The following is a 7,697-nucleotide window of genomic DNA, read 5'->3' as shown; positions in this document are numbered from 1 at the left end:
GGAGTTTGTCAGTCCTTCACGTTCTCAGAGATCACCTGTTTTACTAAGGGCCTTGTTGCACATTCATTTTAGGTGGCTTCTGGAGCTCTTAGCCCCGGGTTATCCACACATTAACACCTGAAACTAGTTGTAAGCACACTTTAGGCAGCTTAAGGTTATGCCTGTCCAGGGCAGGTTTATCTCTGATCTGTGTTACCGAGCTTCTCTGCCATTAATGTGTAGCCACTCTCCACAGATGAACTGCCTGAGCTGCAGTCCTCCAGCATCCCAGGATACAGTGTCCCCTCCCTCATCCTTCTGTTATATTTGGACAAACTTTCTACCCCCAAGAACTCTACTGCCCTGGGGGCACTAAGCCAACTCCCCCTCCTGCCCTCGGGGGGGTACGGCCTTCACACTTCCAGGGGTGCAACCCTGTGCAAACCGCTGGCAGAGCTCATGCCAACCAGCCAGGCTGCACAGCACAGGCAAGTCCAGGAGAGAGGTCTAGGGGGAGTTGCAGGGGTGTTGGTGGGGGGCAAGGTAGAGGGCTGGATCAGGTGCAGTAGCTCAGCCAAATGCACCTTCCCTCACTGATCCCACCGCTCAGCCAGGAGGCACGATGGGTGCTGCTCGTGAATCCCAAATCCCAATTGACTAAAACCCAGTTGACTAAAACCCAATTGGCTAAAACCCAAGACCTTCTTTAATGTCCTTCCTCTTTATTTCTTTTCTTTTGACTTCATTTTATTTGATCCTTCAGTGGCTGATTTCCTTTGTTTCCCCACCCTTCCCTGACCCCCATTTCCTTTCCACCTCCCATCTTCATGTTCCCACTCAAGCATCCTTTTCACAGCGGACTCTATTCTTGAGAAGACAAAATAGTCTGTTTTTGAGGAGAGAGGGGTAGTTAGGGAGAGAGAAACATGGATGGCACTAATATGATGAGAGAAGAAGGAAGGCAAGCAGGCAAAGAGGTAGATAGAAAAAGCGGGGATTTCCTTATATAGGTGGATGGACCACAAAAGTTTAGCTTGGCTTGAATGAGCAGCCCAAATATTGGATGCATTTCTGTACCTATTGAGCCCATTAAACTGAGCTCTAGGGAGCAACAAATGAGAGAAAATAGAGTTGAAAGGGTCCACAAAAGGCTTTCTTGAGTGTTTCTCAACCTGTGGGTTGCAAGAATATATGAAAAGGTCATGAACAAACTGTGAAAATGAATCAGCAAACTTTAAACATGGGTTATTCTTTAAAGGAGAAAACTGTGGCTTTTCCCTTGCAGACTGGCAAGGTTTCAGCCTGTGAGGGGCCCCCCATGCCCCACCCACATACCCCCGGCCCCATATACTGGGGGGATGAGGCCTGGGAGTGGCGGGCAGCGAGTTGGGAGTGATGGCCACTGGGTTGTGACTGGCCGTTGATGTTTTCATATGGGTCCTGGTACAAAAAGGTTGAGAACCACTGATCTAGTCCACCCCCAACCCTAGGACAGGATCTGCTCTACTTAAACCACTCCAAACAGCTGTCTATCTAACCCGGTCTGAAAAACCTACAGTAGTGGAGATCTCACCATCTCCCCAAGTAATTCAACATGTCCCTTCAGTCTTCTCCCGAGACAAAAGTCCAACCAGCCCCCAAAATGGGATCATGTTGGCTCAAGAGCCTGTACATCCATGGGAGGAGCATGGGTTGATCTGACTGGTTGCTTCCGAAGCACAGACTACACTTTTTAGTGTGTGTGGGTGGGAGGGATTAAGATAGAGCGGTGCCTTCTGCTATGGCACCAATGTGATAAGCCGTGGGCATACAAACAGTTACAGGCTTCTCTGTCCTACCCGGTAATGGATGAAACTCGGAAATACCCAAGGGTTGGTTTAGCCTGGATGTACACTTTGTACGCTGGGTTCCCTTTTATGTATTTTTGGATTTATAGACTTGTGCTCAAGAGAACAGATTCTCTCTATTTTTAGCTTTTTTTAAGCACTTCTGGCTATAAGCAGAGCTGGCAGGCAGCTGTCAACATGAAAAATACTAGCTGGAACGATCATTTGGGTGAGCATTCAGATAGCAAGGTAATGAGCATGGGGTAAGTGCTTGGAAACGTATTACATATATTAGATAGAAATCTTTCGACTTTGCCAAACCACAGAAATGGTTTGTTTCAGGCTCATGATAAAGCTGCATCTTGATGTCTCCTTTTCCCTGAACGGATTTACTGAGACCTCAACATGGACCAGTAAATTCGGTAGCTAAAATCTGCTCATTTCGTCTGTCCTCGTTTTTTAACGCTAGTATGCGTCTGTCTAGATCAGCGTTTCTCAACCTGCAGGTTACGAAATAAAAGTGGGTTGCAAGACTATTTCACAGGGTCACGAGCTGCAGAGGGGGCAGCAGGGAAGTGTCTGCCCCTTCCAGTGGGGAAAGGGGGTGGGGGAGAGCTGCATGGCCAGGCTGGTGGCACCGGGGCTGAGGCGGCTGGGAGAGACTGCTCGGGGTGTGGGAGGGACCATGAGCAGCTGCCCGGAGCCCAGCCCAGGGCAGGGGGCTGCCACAGGCCTTTCCTCCTCCCTCCAGCCTGTGCCAGGGCCGGACCCACTTCACTGCCACCAGCATGAGCCAGAGCCATCACAGCCATCATGCTCCAGCCCAAGTAGGACAGGGGGTCCTTGCAGCAGGGCAGGGGGCTGCGGGCTGGGAGTGAGGGACATCAGCATAGTCCAGGGGGCCAGGGCACTGGGGGTCATGCACCGGCAGGGCCATGGGGATGTGGGTTGGGACAGGCCATGGATCCTTGCAAATGGGTCACAGTAGGAAAAAGGTTGAGAACCACTGGTCTAGATGATGTGCCGAACCCCCTTTCTCCTCCAAAACTTGAAATGGACCCGTTTTAAAAGTAAATCTGGTGAAAACTTACTTGTCGTCCAGACGGCGCTCAGATTTTGCTGCTTGTTTTCGGGTGATGAAAAGTGCCGATAATCATTTTGATCATTTGACTGTTATTTAAATGATGAGCTTTGAATGCGGAGAGATGGCTTTGAAATTTTTGAAAATTTCCCCTGCATTTTCAAGAAAATTGCTGTGCTCTAATAGTTACGAGCTGTGAATCTATGAAGAAGCCACTGCAAATGGATGTTGCAAAAGCCAAAGGCTGATGTTTATTTATAGGAAAGATGCAGTTACTTAAGCAAGCAAAGGAAAGAAATCAAAAGGATAAATTTCCATGGTTTCACCATTGTGCGACACAAAAGCAGGAAAACTAGCTAGGTTTTTTTTTCCCCCATGCATAGCATTATAGATTGTGTGGTGGGGGTTTTTCCCTCCCCGCAAAGCTCAAAAATCACTATTTTTCAGTGCACTGAATGGTCTATAACATATGGGAGGAGAGGAACACTTTCGCCTCCAACAGCTCAGTAAGTCTTCCTGGAACGGGGTGAATAAGGTCTGCTGTTTACTGCAATGCGGCTCTCCCTTTGGACTTTTTTTTTTTTTTTTGCATTTCAGTTTGGTAGACTTCGAGTGAAAATTATACCTTTCCAAAATGCACGTTAAAGATGGAAGCTATCAGCCTTGGTGTGGCCCGGGGGACTGCAGTGTACACTTACCTACCCTGAAGAGTGCTATCCTCCCCAAGAAATCTCCCTGGCTTCCATAGAGCAAGGTACTATCCAGCATGAGTGATCGTATCAGCCAGGCTCAGTGCTAAAACCATTGCACTAATGAAGTGTTAGAATGAGCGTTTGCTCTTGGCCATGTTTACTGACATGCCGATAACTTTTTCTTTGCTGCTTTCCCACTGCTGCTCTGTTACTTACCTAGTCCCATCAAATACCCCTTGAACAGTAAAACTATCAAGGACCCTTTCTAAAAGCCTCTTTCTAAGTGTGGTTGCTAGAACAGACAAGAAGTCCTGGAATTTTTTTGCGCTTTGTATTTAATGAGAGCTGCCAGAGGTTTCTGTTTTCTTCAAGGGAAGCGAAAACATATAAGAGGTACAAAAGGCAATAAAATGATAATCTTTGATTTCAAGCCTCTTTTCAGGAGAACAGGCGTCATGCTGTCACAATTTTCCTCTTTGTTACAAATGCTCGTAGCAAAATATAGCTTTTAAGTTCCCCTGCCATTTTGATGGCATTCTTGCATGTTCTTGTAGGAGAGAGATTATTTATGCAAATCCCTGGCTAAGTTACTCTCACATTGAATGGCATGAGATATTTTGGGGCTAACTCAAGAGGCCAGGTTCTGGACATTTTGTAGGATAATATAGTCTAGAAGCACAAGAAGAGGACTAGGGGTAAGGACTGATGCGTATGGGCAACTCACATGACTTCTCTGCCTTTGTAATATAGGGATGATCAGGTGAAATTTGCTCTAATGTAGTAGCTTCCCCACTCTTTAAATTGTGCTGCAGGGCTTTGACCATCCTGCTGTACACAACTGGTCAGGATGCGGGGAAGGCAAGGGCCTCTTGCAGCCAGTCTTCCATAGACCTCCCCCTTGATCTGCAGCTAAGGATAAGCAAGGGAGGTTTAAAGTTGGATATTAAGAAAAACGAAATGTTCTCACTAGGAGGGTGGTGAAGCCTTGGAATGGGTTATCTAGGCCGGTGGAAGAGTCTCCATCCTTGGTTTTGAAGGCCCGGTTTGACAAAGCCCTGGTTGGACTGATCTAGTTGGGGTGGTCCTGCTTTGAGCAAGGGGTTGGACTAGATGTGACCTCCTGAGGTCCCTTCCAACCTGAATTTTCTATGAGTCTGTGATGTTATTATTTAGAAATAATAAATAAGAGCTAAGAATGATCCTCCTTCATTCTAGACCCCCAGGGCTTAGAGATATTGAACAGCTTTTGCTTGGAAGCTAGGGAGATCACATCTCATTCATGCTATTTGCAAAGCGTTGTTGTCTTTGGTGTCTTTGGAGATACCAGGACCCAGCACAGAGAGCCATTTTAATTTGGGCTATTTTTGTCCTTTCTTTTCAGGATGAAGCCAGGAAATAGACGCTTATAAAATGAGAGAGACAAAAAAGAAAGAATGAGTTAATTACCCTTCTTTGAGCCTCCAAAAGCTTTTACATTTGCTGCTTCTTGATGCATGTTTGTGTGGATTCTAGCCTCATTTCAGCTCCTTCATCCATCAGCAAGGGAGACGTTATCAGCCTTTTTCACAGCAGTTCACCAGACATGGTCACTTTTAATAATTACAGCCTTTATTCAAATTCTACCTGCTAATTTCAAGCCTTCTACCTACCAATTTCAATTCAAGGGAGTCTTAGTTTTGATTCTCTCGCTGATCTTACTTGAACAGGATACCGTTGCTATCCTGTATGGAGTTGGACAAAGCCAAAGAAATGGTTTCTAGGGCATTTCTTATCAATGTTTCAAATACTATGTATGGCACCATGCTATTCTAAAGGGATAGCTAATGAACTAGCTAGTATGAGTGGCTTGTTCTTCTGCTCTGTCAAATAATTCTGCATCAGTGCATCACAGGGGGGCTATGTTATTCCACCTTTGGTTACTGTCAGAAGAAAATATCATACTGCATCATACTGATAATTAGGCTAATGCACATTGAAGTGCATGTGTAGACATACCCACTATTTTAATGTGCATTAAAACAACCAAAAAGTGCTCTTTAGCTAATGCGTATTAAAATAGGCTAATGTGCATTTTTCCTTAAAAAAAGGAGTGAAAGTGGATTGTGTTTCCCATAAAACTTTTAGTTCATCTCAGTATGCTATGAGCTGCTATGAAAGCAATAACACTAATCAGAGTTGGCAACAAATAGTGAAAAATATATTTGCAAGGGCTTTGATTACGCTGTCAGCTGGAGTTTTGTAACAGGTGCACACCACTTAAATATAGGCTGTTTAGAGGTGGAAGGCTTTTTTGCCCCTTGAAATATCAGTTTGAGGGTAAAAGCTATAGAATATATTTACTTTTCAATGCACACGCACAGCTTGTTCTGTGACAAAACCGGCTAATTAAGGGGTCTTTGTGTCTATAATCACAGGAGTCATAAAGCTTATGCTTCTGAAGGATGGATCCCAGGATTGTTGAAAAGTTTCCTGGTGTTTGCAATGGAGCATTGCTGATTGCTGCTGAGTTAGATTGTTTGTAAAGGAACACGGTGGTATTTCCAACAAGCTTGACGCATGCCAGCCAGGCTCGTCGTGAGCCAGTGGCTCTCTCTAGCCGACACTTGGCAAAAAAGCGTGAACTGGCTGATGAGTCTGGATGGGAGACTGCTTAGAAGTGGGAAAACGTGGTGGTGGTTTTCCAGGATAGGCAAAACACAGAAGGCCCAGAACAAATGGGGAGTGTGATCCCGTGGGGACAAATTCAATGAGAACTAACAAGTGCTCGTGGATGGGAGGTGCCAAGTTTTCTACGCTCCAATCACAATCGTGTTTCTATTTGACATGATCCAATTCTCTTGTTTGGCATAAATATGTCAGTACCCACATAGGTGTGTTCATTAGAACCAGCCAGTTGTGCAAAAGAAAGGTTGCTTCTGAAGCATGTATGTTATTTGTAAAATAAGCATCTTTTAAACTCTTCTTCAAATGTGCAACATGAAAACCAAGCGCATAGATGTTTTTTTCTCCGTGGCTTTTAACTGAAGTGGAGACCATTAGAAGTAGCTCTTTGAAATAATTTCCTGTGGATGCAACTCAAAAAAAGGCTCAACTCTTCCATCATGCATAGAAGTGCTGCCTTGCATTTATCCAATTGCTTCTCTTGCCTCAAAAAACAGGAAAGGGGTGATCACAGAACTGGAACAAGAGGGAAAGTTGTAGACAAGAGCTGTCAGAAAGCTACATGGAGACCAAAGATGCCCATTGGGGTCCAGTGGCCTAGGACAGAATACCTAAAAAGTGTGTTCAGCCTAGTCACCCCTTAAAATAGGAGTGGCCAACCTATGGCATGCATGCCATAAATGACAGAGCCTCTGTGTGGCATGTGACAGATCAAGGAAGGAGCAGGGGACAAAATGGCAGGTACAACAGGGAACAGAAACAGAGTAACAGATCATGCAGGAGATGCAGGAAAGGGAGCAGAAGGCAGAGCAGCAGATTGGGTAGGAGAAAGGCATTGAAGTGGCCCTCATTGAGGGCACAGGGCTTAATTTTGAGGCATGCTAGCCCAAAAGGTTGACCCCCCACTGCTATAAAGGACACAGATGGCATAAATAAAAGGGTCAAGACCTCTAATTGGCCTCTACAAGTGACCTCTCGTTGACATGGCTTAGGAAGGAACTTCTGTGGGTAGCCATGGGAGTCCAAAACTATGCCAGGTCTTGGTCAGGGCAAGGCGTCTCAAAACCCCGAAGACTTTCCACGGATATCTTTAATGATGATCTCTGCTAGAGACCTGGATTGGATATCCCTCCTTCTTTCAGTCTCCTATATTTCTAGGAGACTGAAATACTCTTTAATATCCACAAAGAATAAATATGAAGCCTTAAGCCAGCAAGGTTGCCTTTTTCTTTTAACAGTCAGCTTCCTTGAATCATAGGATATTTGGGTTGGAAGGGCCCTCAGGAGGTCACATCTAGTCCAACCCCCTACTCAAAACATCCCCAACTAGATCATCCCAGCCAGGGCTCTGACTAGCTAGGTCTTAAAAACCTCCAAGGATGGAGAGTCCACAACCGTTCTAGATAACCCATTCCAGTGCTTCACCACCCTTCTAGTGTGAGAGTTTTTCCCAATATC

The 7,697-nt window shown here is 45.4% G+C and overlaps 1 long non-coding RNA gene across 1 annotated transcript in view; it reads left to right on the top strand.

Moving 5' to 3' along the window:
• Positions 1–1,318: 1,318 nt before the first annotated feature.
• Positions 1,319–7,697, top strand: part of LOC109294376 — a 17,885-nt gene continuing 11,506 nt past the window's right edge. The window contains exon 1 of the long non-coding RNA XR_002096514.1: positions 1,319–1,451. This is a non-coding gene — a long non-coding RNA (uncharacterized LOC109294376). The remainder of the gene's footprint in view (positions 1,452–7,697) is intronic.

The sequence above is a fragment of the Gavialis gangeticus genome, unplaced genomic scaffold (assembly GCF_001723915.1).
Source record: "Gavialis gangeticus isolate Ggan-Ray unplaced genomic scaffold, GavGan_comp1, whole genome shotgun sequence".
Classification (NCBI taxonomy): domain Eukaryota; kingdom Metazoa; phylum Chordata; order Crocodylia; family Gavialidae; genus Gavialis; species Gavialis gangeticus.
Note: the sequence above shows the minus strand (reverse complement) of the source record. Positions and strands in the feature narration are given on the sequence as shown.